At 44.9% G+C, this 18,686-nt stretch overlaps 1 protein-coding gene and 1 long non-coding RNA gene across 2 annotated transcripts in view; one reads left to right on the top strand and one right to left on the bottom strand.

Annotated features, from left to right (window-relative positions):
- The window catches only part of LOC144889692 (uncharacterized), a 283,804-nt gene extending 271,383 nt beyond the window's left edge, over positions 1-12,421 (top strand). The window contains exon 3 of the long non-coding RNA XR_013622005.1: positions 12,342-12,421. This is a non-coding gene — a long non-coding RNA (uncharacterized LOC144889692). The remainder of the gene's footprint in view (positions 1-12,341) is intronic.
- LOC137418230 (E3 ubiquitin/ISG15 ligase TRIM25-like) overlaps positions 1-18,686 on the bottom strand; it is a 1,962,167-nt gene that overhangs the window by 1,923,790 nt on the left and 19,691 nt on the right. The window lies entirely within an intron of this gene.

Consider the following 18,686-nt stretch of genomic DNA (forward strand, 5'->3'; position numbering starts at 1 on the left):
GGGCTCACGTACGCTACCCGTCCCACTACGCGCTAACCCCCTGGTTGGTGCTGATGCTTGAGCCGTGTTCTCACCACTCGTGACCCACTCCGCACTCGCACACCCAGGCATCCCCGCAACTCTCATACACTCCGTAAACGCACACTCTCCTCACACACAGTCTGGTGTGCATTCTTTCTCACACACCGTACTCGCACCCTTCACAAACTCCGTTACACACTCCTCTTCTACGCACTCTTCTCGTGCACACTCTGTAACACCCAAGGGTGTGCACTCTCCTGGTACACACCCAATCATTGCACACTTCTCTCTCACGCACTCTCCTCGTGCCCACTCTCTTGTTACATACTCCGTAACACCCACGGGTGTGCACTCTCCTGGTACACACCCAATCATTGCACACTTCTCTCGCACACAGTCCGGTGTGCCTTCTCCCTCGCACTCTGTAACACACTCTCCCATTACACTCTCCGTCACCACACACTCTGTTGCCCACTTTTCTCACACACACTCGCGCTCCGGTGCACACTTCTCTCTCACATGCGTGCCAGTCGCCCTCGTACACCGCACAATGGACTTTCACGACCGCCCGGGTTTCATCTCTGCCCCAAGCGCGCCAAAAACCCATTCGCGCCATGCACATTCGCGCCATTATATCTCACCTTGGGGAGCTTCTTTTCCGCCAGCAGCACCTGCAAACTTTTATTGGCATTAGCAAGCACGACATCACGATGTGAACAATAACTGTGAGTACATTCCATTACTTCCCTCGATTTAATTTCTGATTCTGCCTTCTCTTCGGCCCCAATTGTTTCCTCTTCAATTTGAATTATTTACTCGACGACCGCCGGCGCGCATAAAATTTTTCTGTCCAATTCGGTGGCCGTCGGCTTTTCTACACCCTGTGACAATTACTCTATAGCCCCAATCAACTTAGCTGTGCTCTGCCCAAACTCGCTCCACACACGTTCCCCACACTGCTTCACCTCGTCCCATCCCAATGCGACCTCGGTTTTCGGTTTCAGAACCAAGTCTCGCTCGTACCTAAATACCTGCACCGCCACAGAAACGAGGAAGCAAGCCTCGCACGAGCCACGTGTAATTTGAGTATGCCGAGCGGATTGCGTACACGTGGTCTGCACAGTTACCTAGATATTGGAACCCAATTAAAGCGGTTTTCCTCGTTCCACGCTTAGTCAATGGTGGAAATCACAAGGACGATCGAATAAGGAAAAGGAAGAACACAGGTTTAATTATCAACCCCACACGTATGTACAATTTGGTAGCAGCAGAGACACAGCACAGAACTTAAACAGTCTTATTCTTAAAGCCCAGATGCGGGCCCGCCACATTCACACAGGGACTTGCAGGCAGGTTGATGTCCCGTCCAAATGCGTCGACGTGGTTGTTCAGGAACGGCCCCGTCCGGCTCTCCACAGTCCTCGTGCATCCCGCGAAGATGGAAAGCAGGTGGTGGGAAGATCCTCATAGCACGTCACTCGTACAAAAGGACAGCCGATGAGGTAGGAAGAAAATGCGCGTCTCTCAGCGCGGCTGGCGGTTACACAGCCATTATCACTCGCGTAACTGAAGGCACTGTACGCAGCTTGGCTTAAAGCTCAACCGAGTGTCACTTTATATATGAGCGCGTATTCTGGTTCATGCACATTTTCCGCCGATCGCGTATCTCTCAAAGTTCTCTTTGGCTCAACGCGCTCTTTCAATTCATCAGCCAGTCCTCACGAGTCCTTAGTTCAAAGAGTCCTCCAGGGCTAGTCCTCCTGCGCTAGTCCTTTGTTCAATGAGACCTCCTGCGGTAGTTCTTTTGTTCAACGATCAATCGCCACTCATCAGTCCTCTCCCATCACTGATTACTCATCAAGCTCATCACCCATCTCATAACGTGTTCACTTGTCAAGCGCCTCTCCCATAACTGGTTGGGGCTTTCGCACGACGGGTTATATCTGCCACGCCCTTAGCCTGATCGAATGTTCCAACCACGCCCTATGATGCAGTGCTGCCACCACACACTTTAAGCCCTGATTGGTGGCTCATGCTTACCGTCAGCTCCTCTGCCACCCCTCATTCATCTCCGCCCCGACCCTCCTAGGCCTGCCTCGTGTTAATTCGTCCAAAATGAACCAAAGTCAGCACAAAGGGGCATGAGGCTAGGGAGGCTGGATAGTCAGTAGAAGTAGGAGCTATTCTCCTTGCTCTACTCAATGCAGAACTAACATAGGAAAATGACTAAGCTAACAAATATTAAGAAATAACTATACTACAAATGAGGCTACATGTTGCTTGTGTGACTAACTATGAGGGGGAAATTTTAACCTTTATTATACCAAATGTTACCAAAACTCAAAACCGCAACAATATATTGCTTGTTTGATTTTCTTATAGGTATTGCTAGAGATCGATTCAGAAATAAACTCACTTTCTGGGACAATGTTGTAACTCTGGTTTTTACAACACACCAAGAAACTTGTTGCTCATAATTGTCTCCACAGTGGAACCGTTGATGTACATTGGGGAGTGGTCTGCACGGGCCTTCCTGAAATCCACAGTCATCTCTTTTGTTTTATCCACACTAAGAGACAGATTATTGTTACAACACCAGACTGCTAGCCGCTCCACCTTCTCTCTGTATGCTGACTCATCATTGTTGCTGATGAGTCCCACCACTGTCGTGTTGTCAGTAGACTTGATGATATCATTTGAACTGTCCTTGGCAAAACAGTCATGAGTCAGCAATGTGAACAGCAGTGGACTAAGCACACAGCCCTGTGTGGGGGGGGGGGGGGGGGGGGGGTGGAGGAGGGGCGGGGCACCGGTGCTCAGTGTGGTGATGCCAGAGATGTTATTTCCGATCCGGACTGTCTGAGGTCTCTCGGTCAGGAAGTGCAGGATCGAATTACAGAGGGAGGTGTTCAAGCCCAACAGGCCCAACTTCCCTATCAACTTCTGGGGGATAATTGTATTGAATGCTGAACTGAAATCAATGAACAGCATTCTTACATTCTTGTTTTTGTTTTCCAGGTGAGACAGGGCCAGATGAAAGACCGAGGATATGGCATCCTTAGTATACCCGTTGGGACGATATGCAAACTGGAGGGGGTCTTGTGAGTTGGGGAGTCTGGTTTTCATATGGCCCATGACTAGCCTCTCAAGGCACTTTATAATAATTGATGTGAGTGCCACAGGGCGATAGCCATTAAGGTAGGACACTGTTGACTTCTTTGGCACTGGTATGATAGTGGTGGCCTTAAAGCATGCTGGGGCAACCGCCTGGCTCATCGAAATGTTGAAGATGTCTGTGATGACGTCTGCTAGCTGGTCTGCACATTCCCTGAGCACACGACCAGGTATAATGTCAGGTCCAGCAGCCTTGCGTGGGTTGACTCTAGATAGGGTTCGACTAACGTCAGCTGTGGGCAGACAGAGTACCTGATCATCAGGAGGAGGGGTGGTCTTCCTCGTGGGCATGTTGTTCAATGCATCAAACCGTGCATAGAAGTCATTCACCACATCTGGGAGGAAGGCATCACTATCGCAGACATGTGGTGTGGTCTTGTAATCGGTAATGGCCTGAATGCCCAACCACTTGCGCCGGGTGCCTCTGATGGCTCGGGATATAGCCATGGATTTTCCGTGCATACGTGCACTTTGCCTCCCCAATGGTGCAGGACAGGTTGGCCCAGGGCTGCCTTGTCACCTGATTTGAAGGCAGCATCATGGGTTTTCAGCAGCGCAATGACCTCTGTAATCATCCATGGCTTCTGGTTGGCTCGTGTAATGATGGACTTGGAGACAGTGACGTCATCAATGTACTTACTGATGTAACCATTCACAGATGCTGCACACTCCTCCAAATTAGTAAGATGACCATAGGTAGCAGCCTCCTTGAACAAACTCCAATCTGTGTGGTCGAAACAGTCCTGTAAGCTGAGGTAGCTCCTACTGGCCACACTCTGATCTGTTTCATAAACCGGCTTGGAATGTTTAAGCAACGGTCTTTACGCTGGGATTAGCATAACAGAGATGTGGTCTGAGTAGCCAAGGTGCGGACAGGGTACAGCCTTGTGTGCATCGTGAATGTTCGTGTAAACTAGGTCCAATGTATTCACCCCTCAAGTTGCAAAGTTAACATATTGATAGAATTTATGGAGAACCGACTTGAGATTTGCGTGGTTAAAATCCCCAGCGGCAATGAAAAAAAAAGCCGTTGGGGTGTGCAGTCTGCAGTTTGCTGATGGCTCCATGGAGTACACACAGTGCCTCCTTAGCATTGGTGCTGGGAGGGATTCACACAGCCATGGTATCAATGGTGGTAAATTCCTTTGGCAGATAGTCGGGCCGACAATTAACCGTCCAGAACTCCACCAGCGATGAGCAGTAGCTCGAGACTACCACAGCGTTTTTGCACCAATCTTTCTTAATATAAACACACAAACCACCTCCATGGGTCTTACTGGACATTGAAACTTTCCTGCCTGCATGGAAGGAGGTTTAGACCGTTCAATTGAATGCCCACATCAGGAATGTTGTCATGGAGCCAAGTTTCTGTAAAAATAAAAACACATCAGTCCTTCATCTCACCCTGGGTAGTTCGTTGTAATCTGAGGTAGTCCAGTTTGTTATCCAAGGAACGAACATTGGAGAGTAGAATGGACGGGAGAGCCGGTCTGTTGGAGTTAGCCTTTCGCCAAGCATGGATTCCAGCTCGCTTGCCGCGCTGCCGTTTTCTCTCGCACCGCTTGCGGCGCCTTCTCATTCAGGCCGCTGCGACAGGCGGCGCCGCGGTCTCTGGGCCTGGTTCACGTAGCAAGCCAAGGCGACACAGCTTCTCCGTCAGAACAGTTAGCTGGTAAGACGAGCGTTGTTTTCTGATTTCCAACAAGATCTGGCGATCGTAGACACGTGCACGGGTGTTCCTGATGCACTTATATCTCGAAAAAACATTTGACCGAGAGACAACATTTAGCACCGTTTCTTCCGGACCCAGAGAGGTCGATGCGTCGATGCGCGCCACCATTTCTCCGCCAATGATTACTTCATTGGTTTCAGTTGTTGCTTTTAGATCATGTTTCCAGGGGCGCCGCCGGGGATTTTGGGCCCCATGAAAAGATATCACAATGGGCCCCTATGAAGCACGCACGCACATTTTTCCCCCGACATTTTTGCCAGGAAGTTGAAACAATGCTTATATTTCTGCATACAGTATGGAATTCACTATTTGATGCAAGACTGATACCCACACAAGAAATATGCTAAAGGCCATCTTTTACAGTCTAAATGTAATTTTAATGGTAAGAATTACAACATACATTAACCTCTTCAATTAAAATAAATTAACATTATCATCTGAAGAATGATATAACAAACAAAATAATAAAATCAGCAGCGGAGTATACATACAAGTATACATACAAAGTGTAGTGATCCAATATCCATAGCCATGCCATTTAGTTATCACTGGTCTATTAAAGATGATAGGTTAATAATTTCATATTGAGAATTTTTACCTAATGTTATAATAATTTTTAGGGCCCCTGTCAGTGCAGGGCCTTTGGAATCATCCAAACATTTCCCTCCCTTTCAGCGCCCCTGCATGTTTCCATGAGTTTTCTGGAACTGTAATGTTGAGACTATTACGGATGGGTTCGTGGATTACTCCACATTCCTTGTTGTGTTCTTTGGTGTCGCCCAAACAGCATTTTTGTCTGTTGGTTGCTTTCTCGTGTAGTTGTGGTCTTTCCTCAAATGGTGCAATCTCATCTCCCCTATTTTGTTTGCCAGCTTTTATTCCAGTCTTCGCTATTCCTCATCATCCTTTTACTCCTTCACCGCCCTGTTCCTTCTATCCTTCTGTGTGTTATCATCCACTGTTCTCATTTTCATGCCATTCAATTGTGTTGGTGTTTTCACTTGTTCCACAATTGTATGTGGGGTCTATTTCCCCTCCCTGTTAGGGTGGTACTTTGTCTCCTTCACCTCTGTCTCACCACGCCTTCGCCGGTCCCTAGTGACGCTCTGCATTCCAAACCATTGCTTCATTGCGCAGTCCCTCCCCATGATATTGTGGCCACTTTTCCACCTCTCCTCTGTCCATCCCTGGCGAGTGCGTGGCTCTCATCCTCCTCATGTCATCTGCTTGTTTTCTGGTATTCACTGTTATCTATTTTATTTTATTTTTATTTCAGGATTTAATGTGCCGTGTGTTTTTTTTGGAGGGGTGGAGGGCGCTGCAATCCATACACACCTCATATCGGGCTTCGTCTCTCCTCCTTGATTATCCTCTCTCTCCCTCTAAAGTTACCAGCCACCTCATCCTAGAATCTCCCATCGACACTCAGGGAGCCTCATGGTTCTCCCGATTCACGAACTGCCTCGGAGTGTCGACTGTGGGATGGAGGGGAGGAGGAGGGATCGTGGGTTTGCAATTTACACGCACCTCGTATCGAGCTTCATCACCAATCCTTAAATAACTCTCTCTGTCCCACTCACATCACCAGCCCTCTCTCAACTGCAGCTCCTTCCTTTCCTTCCCTTCGTCACCAGGGTCCTGGCTTCGGGACTGCCATCGGCGGGTCTAAGCCGTGCGTCTAAGTGAGATGGTGTGACGAGATTATGTGGCAGCTTCTTTGATGCCATCTTGTGTGTGTACATCATGGTGTATCCATGTCCTGGCTCATCAATGAGGTTTGTCTGTGTCTGTCCACTAACTTTTTTTGTACCATTTGAGCTTTGTCATCAAGTTTTCAACATAACTTTATTGTGAGAATATTGAGAAGACAAATTAATAATTTGGTGAAAAGGTCATGAAGGTAAATGTAAAATCGTAAAATCGTCAAGTTTTATCCAATTGACCTGAAATTTAAAAAATATGCATACTGGATCACTGCATTGGTTCACCAGTCAAAAGCTAGAAGCCCATTGTTTGTTTTTTTTGTTTTTTTTACAACAAACGGTCAAGGTTGCATAAAATCAACAATTTTCATCCAGTTGACGTGAAATTTGAGCAGGGTTTGCATATTCGGTTGCTGAAGCCGATTGCCTTTGTAGTCAAAAGGTAAAGTTTGCCCAAAATTTTCAATTTTTTGGTATTTTCTGTTTGATATTTTCATCATGTTTCGCATATGGAAGACGAATAAGAAGTCTGAATGCAAAGTGCATGCGGATGGGCTTTACATTTTCAGATGTTTTCTCGTTTTTAAAAGTGATTCTTAACTTTTGAGATAAGCCCGGTGTTACTTAGCGGTTAATTTGGCTAGTTTCAGATCTTAGGGTCTTGAGTTTGAGCCCCAGCCATGCTGTTACATAACATCAGGTTGGTTTATTCAACCTGTCATCTTTGGGTTAATGTCAAATGATGCCTGTCTTCCATGATGCCTTTCAAAATGAGTGCCAACTTATTGGAAACAGGTGATTTGTAACCATTGAGAGGGAACAAATGGGGCCAAAAATGATGTATAGAGGTATATTTTCAAAAAGTTGTGGATGGATTGTGACAAAACTTGATGGATTATTTGGGTAGGTGCCGAGAACAAGCCGATTAGATTTTGCTTTGACCTGATCTGCATCCGGATCTCATCAATGGGATACAAAAATGTAAACTGTTCAGCCTGGTTGTCATTTGTTACATCAGCTCGTCAGGGGTGTTTTCTGGCCACCACACTTTCAGCGCTTGAATCGACTGGATTATTGGGATCATGTCGGAGAGATCTAGCTGTGCTGCATCGTTTGAAAATGTAAAGGTCTCTGACCTTTATTGCGCAGATGATCCAGTCATCTTTGTGCAGACTGGACATCCTTATGGGGTCGGGCCTTCAAGGTGATGATTGAGGAGTCGGGGCTTTTTTTTTTTTTTGTATACTGAATCGAGGCTCGTGAAAGAGCTAACATTTATTTCACAAACAAATCAACCAGACAAGCAAAATATACAAAAGAGGGAGCGGAAGCCAAGATGGGGCGAGAAGGGGAAGCACACAACCACAACATTTGAGAGCAGGTAGAAGTGTGGGAGGGAGAGGGCTTGGGGGCAGGAGGCGTGGGTACAACAACGTGGGTACAACAACTTGCACACGGTACAACACACATATGAACAAAAGGTGGGAGCGAAGGGGAAGCCGTAGCCAAAGGTATTCCTAAGGGTGAGGTGGAGAGAGGGCAGTGCAGGGCGAGTGAGGAAGAGAGTTTTTTTTATAAAGATAGCAACCCCACCTCCAGGACGAGGCTCAGGTCTATCATACCGGAGGAGGGAGTAACCTGGGAGAGATACCCAGGAATCAGAGACATCATGAAGGAGGAAAGTTTCTGTTAAGCAGATCACGTCTGGTTTGTCAAAAGCAACCTGTATGGAGAGATCAGTCAAGTTTGAGCGAAGGCCCCGGATGTTTGAGGTCCATACCGTTAATGAAGAGGAAGGAGAATCACAAGCACACGAGTCAATTCACAAGCACACGAGGCATTTCACATGCACACGAGGCATTTCACCTGTCCACGTGGCATTTCACATGCACACGAGGCATTTCACATGCACACGAGGCATTTCACATGCACACAAGGCATTCCACATGCACACGAGGCATTTCACCTGTACACGAGGCATTTCACATGCACACGAGGCATTTCACATGCACACGAGTCATTTCACAATCACATGAGGATCCTGGAAATATCACAACACACCACAGGTTCTGTGTTCCTCTCTTCTTTATCCACCTCTTGTCTTTCTTCCACCTCAAACTTCACACCTGCACTTTCAGATTGATCAGCAAAGGGATCAGAAGGGTACTTTGTAAATCTTATTATGTATTTTTTTTATTGTAATAGAGCAAATTGTAATGAAGGAGAGGAAGGGGAGTGGCTCATGTTTCTGAGTGAATGTGGCTCACGTTTCTGAGTGAATGTGGGTCACGTTTCTGAGTGAATGTGGCTCACGTTTCTGAGTGAATGTGGCTCAGGTTTGAGTTGAGTGTGATGCCGATCGGGAAGAAGAAGAAGTCGTACTACCAAATTCGTACATATCCGGAATTGTTTGGTTTATTTGTATTCAAATGTCTGGTAATTGTTTTGTATTTACAGTCATGTGAAAAAGTAAGTACACCCCATGTAAAGTTTTGACTTTTTCAACACAACCTATTTGATCTTCAATTCAACAATATTGATAGATAAAGGTGATATAATATAACAAATATCATGAAACATTTACATTCTGTAGTCCATTGTATAATTTAAATGAACATAAATGCAAATTTCGCATGTGGAAAAAGTAAATACACCCCTACATTTATCACTACTTCAAATACCAAAAATTAGAATCATGTGCACCAGCCCAGGTGCAAATGATTAGAACATTGTTAGACAGGATCTTGGAGGAACCTGTCCTATTAAAACCTCAGACATTTAGTTTGGTTTGCTCTTTGTTGTTGAAGTGTGCTGCGTCACCATGCCTAGATAAAAAGAGCTCTCTGAGGCCTTCAGAAAGAAGGTTATAGATGCCTACGAGTCTGGGAAGGGATTTAAAAAGATCTCCAAACAATTTGAAATCAATTCGACTGTCCGGAAGGTCATCTACAAGTGAGGAAGATTCCAAGCAACTGCCAACTTGTACAGGTCAGGCCGCCCCAGCAAGTTCAGCCCGAGAGCAATCCGCAAGATGCTGAAAGAAGTCTCTAAGAACCCCAGAATGTCATCACTGGACCTACAGGTAGCTCTTGCCACTGTTGATGCAAAGTGCACGAGTCTACCATTAGAAAGAGGCTGCACAAATTTGATTTGCCAATGAACACCTTGGCAGAGACCAACACTTCTGGAACAATGTGCTCTGGACAGATGAGTCAAAGGTAGAGCTATTTGGCCACAGTACCAGAAGACATGTTTGGCGAAAACCAAAGACAGCATTTGACCACAAGAACCTGATACCAACTGTAAAGCAATGTGGTGGAAATATTATGGTTTGGGGCAGCTTTGCTGCATCAGGGCCTGGGCAGCTCACCATCATAGAATCCACTATGATTTCTTCATTGTACCAGAGGGTGCTTGAGGATAATGTGAGGCCATCTGTCGGAAAGTTGAAGCTCAACCGAAGGTGGACATTGCAACATGACAATGACCCTAAACATACCAGTAAATCCACCAAGTAATGGCTGAAAAGAAATAAATGGAGGGTTTTGGAATGGCCAAGTCAAAGCCCGGATCTAAATCCCATCGAGATGTTGTGGGGGGGGGGGGGGGGTTTAAACGAGCTGTGCATGCAAGAAACCCCTCAAACATTGCACAGCTGAAAGAATTCTGCATGGAGGAGTGGGCAAAAATTTCTACCATTCGATGTCAGAGACTGGTAGACAGTTATAAGAAACGCCTACCTGAGGTTGTTTCTGCCAAAGCGAGCAATACCACCTATTAAAGCCAAGGGTGTACTTACTTTTTCCACATGCGAAATTTGCATTTATGTTTATTTAAATTATACAATGGACTACAAAATGTAAATGTTTCATGATATTTGTTATATTATATCACCTTTATCTATCAATATTGTTGAAATGAAGATCAAATAGCTGTATGTTAAAATATGTTGAAAAAGTCAAAACTTTACATGGGGTGTACTTACTTTTTCACGTGACTGCATTTATGCGGATGTGTACTTGTGAATAACTGTCATTAGTTTAAAAAAGGCTTCGGCACTATCAAGCGATTTTTGTTTTTTTAACTGCAAAAAAAAGAAGTTTTTTTTTCAATTTTTTTTGTTTGTTTGCCGAGAACACTCCCATGCAATCACTGATGAACCTCTGAAAGTTTGATAAAGATCCGTTCCGCCATCTCTGAATAAAATGCGGACACACACAGACAACTCGCGTTTATATATATAAATCGGGATTTAAATTTAATTCAAAAATTGATCCAGACGTCTATTCTCTTTAAAACATTCACACCGGCAGAGGTAGTTATTTATCACAGCATCTGTAGAATTTTCACCCTTTTACTCAACTCTGTTTCGCTGTTATTTGGTGGAGCAAAAAGTCAACTGAGCTTCATAGATATTGTTGCGAATCCCTGGTTCGTCGACGTACAAAGGGGGGTTTATGCCCCGTTCCCCCACGTACTCCGGTTCCACTGAGGCCGCCGACCACGACTAAACTCGTGGTTGATGGATTGCAAGGCAACTCCAGCCGCCGAGCCCGCAGCTGCGCGTGGAAGGGTTAGCGGTCACAACCCGAATACCTTCGGACACACGCAGCCATGAGGACGGGGACTGAACCCCGCACAAGTCACATTTATTTCTGATGCCCGAGCGGTTGGCCGTCGCGTCACCCGTGCCATTAAACAAAGCGTACTTCGGACCCGATTGAGCGGTTTTACTTCGGGCGATGCTAGGTCAATCAATGGTAAATGACAACGACGGTCAGGTTGGAGGTACCAAACACAGTATTTAATTACAGGTATGTACAGAACAGAGAAAAAGCAGAGAAACTTAACAGCCTTATCTATACCCCCAGACAAGGGCCCTCATTCATTCGGGGAAGGGGGAGAGGGTAGTGCGCAGGGAAGCGCGGCCGCGTTTTGCAGCTCACCCAGATGGGCTCGGACGTGCAGCTTGCCCGGATGGGCTCGGTTGTGCAGCTCACCCGGATGGGCTTGGTCATGCAGCGAACGTGCGAGGATCGGTTCGGTGGACGAAAACACTAGGAATCGCTCCACTCCAAGGCGCCAACAGCCGGAGACGATTGCGGCAGGAACGAAGTGATGATGACGAAACAGGCGCAGGAACCAGAGAGAGTGTGTGTTCTGTGCCGGGTTTTTATAACACCCAAACTGCTTCCTGAATGTTCCATCCGTCTCAATTGGTGGCCTGGGGTCACGTGATGTGATAGCCCCTCATTGGCCATCCTCTGTCACTCCTCCCTGCCTTCCCTTTAGCTCCCATTGGTTGCTCACTGTCTCCTCCCAGGAATGTCTCATTCTTAATTCGGGGAAGGTTCCATTCCTCCTTCGGGCCTGCAGGGCCTAGTCTACTCCCTTGATGAGGCAATTTAGGCTTCAACGAGGCCTACAATCATCCTGCCTGACTCAACGCATATTTGGTCTTTATTACTACACAATGGGAAAGGGCTAATCTTTACATTCAATAAGAAATAACTAACTATGGGAGGCTAGATGTTGTGGTGTAACTAACTATAGGGGGGTTGCCTTTATTCACAAAACCGCAACAATATTTATTATTAGATTATATAGATAGATAAAGAATGTTCACGTGATATTTTTGAAATGATAATAATATATACATCATTGTTGTAATGTGAAGTGAAGAAGTTATAAAAGTGTTGTGGACATTCCAGAAATGAGGTGGAAGCAAAAGATGGTGAGATTGTCATGAGATGTGAAAACAGTAACAACAAAGTCAAAGTGGCACAGCAAGTCGATGACGTCATTACATTCCTGTGTGATGGCATGAAACTGACACACTTGTATTACTTCCTTGAATGATCGAACAATCGTTCAGCTTGTAACCAGCTTCATCAGGAGAGGTAATGTAAATGTGACAAGTCAGGAGACGATGATGGTTCAAGAGCGAGCGGTATTCAATGACAAAGGACGGACTATCAAGTCGATCATCACAGTCGTCACGATCATCGACGATTGATGCATCAAATCGGGACCATAATCAGTTATGAGGTTAGTTAGCTACACAATACCGAAAATTCGGTTTGATTCCGACAACTTTGAAAATTTGACCCTTGTGACCTTCAAAGGTCAAAGGTCGAAGATTCTGAAATTTGTTGGAAAACTTGTATTTCATGATATATGTGATAATATAAGATCATGTACGACATTTCACCCTATCCGGAAGTGAACAATGCAATAAAACCCTCAAAAATCAACTTTTCTAAATTTTGTGACCTTGCGACCTTGACCTTGACCTTGGGGAGAAAATGAAAAATCGAGCTCCGTGGGGCTAGACACAGGACAATGGCCTAACCAAATACCGAAACCCCTGTCAGATTCCACCAAACCCCTCGGAGAAGATGTAGCTTGAACTCGATTACCCCCTAAAAAGACATCTTTCTTGGGCGTGGCTCCGCCCACAATGGGCGCGATACGCCCACTCTAGGAAGGACACAACTAGATCATGATATCAACCTCCCACCCAAGTTTCATCAAGATGGCATGACATCATCGGGTAGTTATGCTGCGGACAGACAGACAGACAGACACACAGACAGACACACATCCATGACGAATATCGTGGTCACTCTGTTTGATAACTCGTGAACCAATAATTGTTACTGGGTTTGTGGAATAACAGATTATTATATGATTTTATCACAAGGATTGATAAACATCTTTAGAATAACAAAGGTAAATATGAAATTCTTGTGATTGTTATATATGGTTCCCACTTGTTTTTGGTCCCGATGTGTTTGTGTACCTGTGTTTGATTTGTACCTTATTTTACAATAGGTTTTACATTTACCTGTTTTATACCTGTTTTCCGAACTTCGTAACCTGTACATACATATGAGGGCGAGTCAAAAAGTTTTTCCTTTTACAACAAGTTTTACAGCCACACCCGTGACTTCTATTCAAGGCCTCAAGAGAATCATCCAGTTCTGGGAATAACGTGACATGTTTAGAAACTGTACAGAAAATGATGAACATCCGTGTCGAGTTTCTTGGTGTTGGCTCGTTATTTATGGTTAAGGGGTTGGGGGTGAAGGGGGTAAATGTATTGACCACGTTCGACGTACAATGTCGAATATCCTATGATGGCCATTCCAACTTTTCCCACTATTGGGCCAACATTAGTTAGTGTGACACCTGGAGAGTATTTTTTGTTGTTAAAGAAACAAACTACAAGGAAGGACCTCAAGGGTAACAAATACCATAAGTTTCTTATTTTCATCAATCTGTTCATGTTGTCCTCCCTATAAATCAACGATGTGCGTGTGAGAGAGTGAAGTGAAACACCCGGTTTATCTGGTTTTCCTTCTTCTTGTTTATTTCTATCACACATTTCATTCTGATTCATGTTGAATGCAAATTCATTCCTTTATACTTCACAGGTCATGGAAATATTTTTTCCATGAAAGAAAATGTTCAGGAAAATGTTTTTTCAAAACAGTTTTTTTTTACAGCGTAATTTGCACAGTTATGTAATACTGATCCAAGATTGACCCCACTTGGCCCCAAAAACATATTTTACTCAATTGTGTAATACAGATCCAAAATTGACCCAAATTGGCCCCAAAAACACATTTCACTCAATTATGTAATGCAGATCCAAGATTGACCCCACTTGGCTCCACAAACATATTTCACCCAATTATGAAATACAGATCCAAGATTGACCCCATTTGGCCCCAAAACAAACTTTCACTCAATTATGAAATAGAGATCCAAGATTGAACCCACTTGCATGATGGGGGCCTGAACACAGAACTTTGCAATGTTAAGCCAGCCACCTTAACCGTTTAGCCAACACCAGGTTTTACTCTTCCATGAACCTCCATCTTATATAGAAAAACATTTCGTTAACCCAGAGCTGGAGAATACTAGAGTTCGGCGAACTTAATAATAGCTGCCATGTTGTTACTCAAGTGTTAACGTGTGGTGTAGCGTTAATTACCTAATATTGGGACGTACCTTTGAGATATTTGCACCTTTTAAATCCCTTAGACCTTTAAAACCATTACAGACCTTTTCCTTTCGACCCTTCAAACCCTCAGACCCCTTCAGCCGTTTAGACCTCATAGACCTTACCAAACCCTTGTCTTTAGACACTTCATAGGTAAACCCGAAACCTCGTAAAGCTTTAACTTTAGATCCTGAAGACTTTTTGGACAAATGAACCCCTCAAGACCCTTAAGACCCTCAAGACCGCCATTAGACCCTCAATAACCCTTAGTCCTTCAACTACTTTGGCTCTGCTATTGGTGTTTCCCACCTCTCTCTGCTGTTGGTGTTTCCCCCCTCTCTCTGCTGTTGGTGTTTCCCCCCTCTCTCTGCTGTTGGTGTTTCCCCCCTCTCTCTGCTGTTGGTGTTTCCCCCCTCTCTCTGCTGTTGGTGTTTCCCCCCTCTCTCTGTTGGTGGTGTTTCCCCCCTCTCTCTGCTGTTGGTGTTTCCCCCCTCTCTCTGCTGTTGGTGTTTCCCCCCTCTCTCCTTTGGTCCTGTCACTTTCTGATCCGTTCATTGTACTAGTACGAGCTCCCGATCTCCCACGAGCCTCGGCTATGTACACAAAAAAACTGCATTTCTCACTGAACCTGAATCTTCATTACTCCATTTGACAATAATCTTCATCGAAATTTATTTACTGCCAGCATTTCAACTGTTACCCACAATCCCTCTGTTTTGTACAATTGGAATGCTTAGATTTTGGTGTGGAAATTGTTTCTCTCTTCCCATCAAAAGTAAGTATTTCATGTTGAAAATCAAACATGGCAACCACCACATTCTATCTACATCAGTGATCTCAAACCTTTTCAATCACATAATCCTTCCTTTTAACTGTTTAACTTACACAGACAAACACACACACTTATTCCAATACCCTGAATAATCATTATTCCTCACGTAATTGTTACCTACATCACTTGAGGTGGACGGAGGATATGATTTCACCCCTTGTCTGTCAGTCTGTCTATGAGGAGGAAATCTCAAACGACATTTGGTGGACAGGTTCGTTGTCTGACAAGAACAAGTTGATCAGATTTTCAAATTATGGAGAAGATCTGGATCTAGATATAAGAATTCTTCAAAGTAATTCTTCACCATTGAGACAGAGGGCCAAAAACGATATATAGCACGATATTTCAAAAAGTTTCGGACTAAACGTGGTGGACGAGTTGGGCAGGTGACAACAACAAGCCGATTACATTTTGGTGAAGGTCCGGAGACAGATCGAGCCTATCAGTGGGATACAAAACGTATAAACTGTTCAGCCTGGTGGAGGTATGCGTTCTAACGAGGTATGCGGAGGTATGTGCTGTATTTATTTATGTGATTATAGTTACAGTTTCAATAGCTTAAGTTTTTCTTCTTTTCAATCTCCATTTGCAGGTTTTAATTCAACCCTGCTTCACACTCTTCTCTGACCCCAAGGAGATGGGTTCTTCTTCCTCTGATATGGGAGATAATTTGGATGCACTCACCTGCTCAGTGTGCCTTGCGGTCTATGAGGAGCCTGTTGGTTTGGCATGCGGCCACTCGTTTTGTCCTGTGTGCATAGAGACACTGGGAGAGCAAGGAAGAAGACACAGGTTGTGATTGTCCAAATTGCCGTGAGGTTTTTCCACAAAAACCAAATCTCAAGAAGAATGTGACCATTGCCCACTTAGTGGATAATATTGTGAATGTGAAAAAGGGAAGCACTGGCGGCACCGAGAGTCGTTGTGAGGTTTGTAATGGAGAGGCAGCCAAGAGGTGTGTACCTTGTGAGATCCTCTGCTGTGAGAAACACCTGAAACCTCATCAACAGAAAGGGCACAAACTGGTGGATCCTGGAGTGAAGATTGAGGAACTAAGATGTACAGAACATGGAAAGCCAAACCAAGTCTACTGCAAGGAAGATGGGAGCTTGATGTGCTTGATGTGCATGGGTGGACATCATCGGGACCACGATGTTGTTGCTGTGGTGATTGCTCATGCTGAACTAAAGGTGAGTAAATCAATAAAAATGGTTATTGTTTGTGTTATATCCAGAATTGTGTTATATCCGCTAATTTCATCCCAAATCCATTTTTTTGAAATACCAACTTCATTCCTGGAAATCCTTGGTGTCCTTGTGTTTTACACTTCTCCCACACCCCCCCCCCCTTCCCACGCCTCCTCCCCCCAAGCCCTCTCCCTCCCACACATCTCCCGATGTCCCTGCTATCAAATGTTGTGTTTGTGTGCTTCCCCTTCTCTCCCCATCTTGTCTACCGCTCCCTCTTTTTATATATTTTGTTTGTCTGTTTGATTTTTTTTGTGTCATAAATGTTAGCTCTTTCACGAGCCTCGATTCTGTATACAAAATATAAAAAAAATGTTTTTTAATGTATTGGGCTTGAGGTTACACCTGAATTTTTTTTTAGTTTCCGATTATCAATTATCGATTTCTGATCATGTTGTTAGAAGAAGAAGAAGACACTAACCCCAGTTGCAGTTTTTTCAAAAAATGGAAAAATGCCCTCAAACATCAAAGATTGGTCCCTCAATACCCAAACATGTCTCCAGTTGGTTAAGTCCCCATCCAGTAACACAAACCCCTTGGAAATGAAAGGCTTGGAAATGAAAGGCTTGTAACCCTCTTGGATAAGGTCGTTCTCTGATGCAGTAAGTTTGGCACGGGGACCTTCACAATTCACTGTCCTCCAAGGACGATTTATCGCATTGGCCAACGCATTCGGGGTTGCAGTAGTCTGACTCCGATCCTGATTTCTCATTTTCAGGGCGTAACATTGGGACATCAAATGCCCAGGTTTCTTGCAAAAAGCGCAAATAGGCCCGCAGGAAAATCCCTTGGTCTGCCTCGGGCTCCCTGGAAGGTATGTCTGCTTTGGACGGTCAGACTTTTGATCACTAAAATTTGAGGCCCCACATCTTCAGCGATGATTTGAAGCGGCCGACCCCCGTACGTAGACGGTTCAGCGAGGTCCATTGCAGGCGTGGTCGGTCTTCTCCTACGACGCCACCTCCTGGGTCCCTGATGTAGCGGTGGATGCGGGTGGGCCCGGCCGTTTCCCACACCTGCTTCCAAGATGCCGCCAGCCATGCGCTTCTAGACAGTTTCTCAGGGATAGAACTGAGCATCTCTTGTGCCGCCCTGTTGTAGGGATGGCGGGACTTGAGTCTGCTTGGAGACGCCACTATCGTTGTGGTGTTGTGCAGGATGTGCCAGTCGTGTTTCTGGGCATTCCTTGCCAGGGAAGCCAAATCTGATTTAATGTAACTCCCATGGCTACCTCTAGGCAGGAAGTTAGGTTCGTGAAACCCCATCCTGTGTGTCAAGGCATAGTCATCTGCCACTGTTGCGGCCTCATACAACTCAGGTACTTTTTGTCATCCAGATGCACTTTAATGCCCACGTGGACACACTGTTTAAATTCCTCCACCAAAATCAATTGTCGTAAACGGTTTAGTCTTCCCCAATCTCTTTCGAGTCACACCACCCATCAAACATAGTTTCCTTCTCTCTGGCAAACTCCACATGGGTCTCATTCTTCCGCTTCCTGGCATTCCTCAATTTTTATCGGTAAGGTTCAGGGACCAATTCATAGGCTTTGAGAATGGATTTCTTAACTTTCTCATAATCTGCACATTGGTCAATCGGTAAAGCCGAATAGATATATTGAGCTTTACCCACCAGAACACTTTGTACTAACATAGTCCAAGACTCTTTAGGCCATTTTAACATCTGAGCCACCTTTACAAAGTGTAAAAAGAACTTGCCTACATACTTTTCATTAATAGTCCAGGCCCTGGCATAGAAACCCGTATACATCTTAGAAGGCATAGACTTTGACCGTTGATTTGAGTATGGGATACCCCTAGCTACAATAATCTACTAGGTGGAATTCCTGAATTTGTAGCACAAGCTGAAAAATTGCCATTTTCCAAAATGGCCGCCACAGGGCGAGTGCCAAACAATAAATGCCTATAAGTTTTGATAGGAACGTAGTATATTGATGATTTTGGTGTAT

This window comes from Myxine glutinosa, chromosome 1, assembly GCF_964187855.1.
Source record: "Myxine glutinosa chromosome 1, kmMyxGlut1.1, whole genome shotgun sequence".
NCBI lineage: Eukaryota > Metazoa > Chordata > Myxini > Myxiniformes > Myxinidae > Myxine > Myxine glutinosa.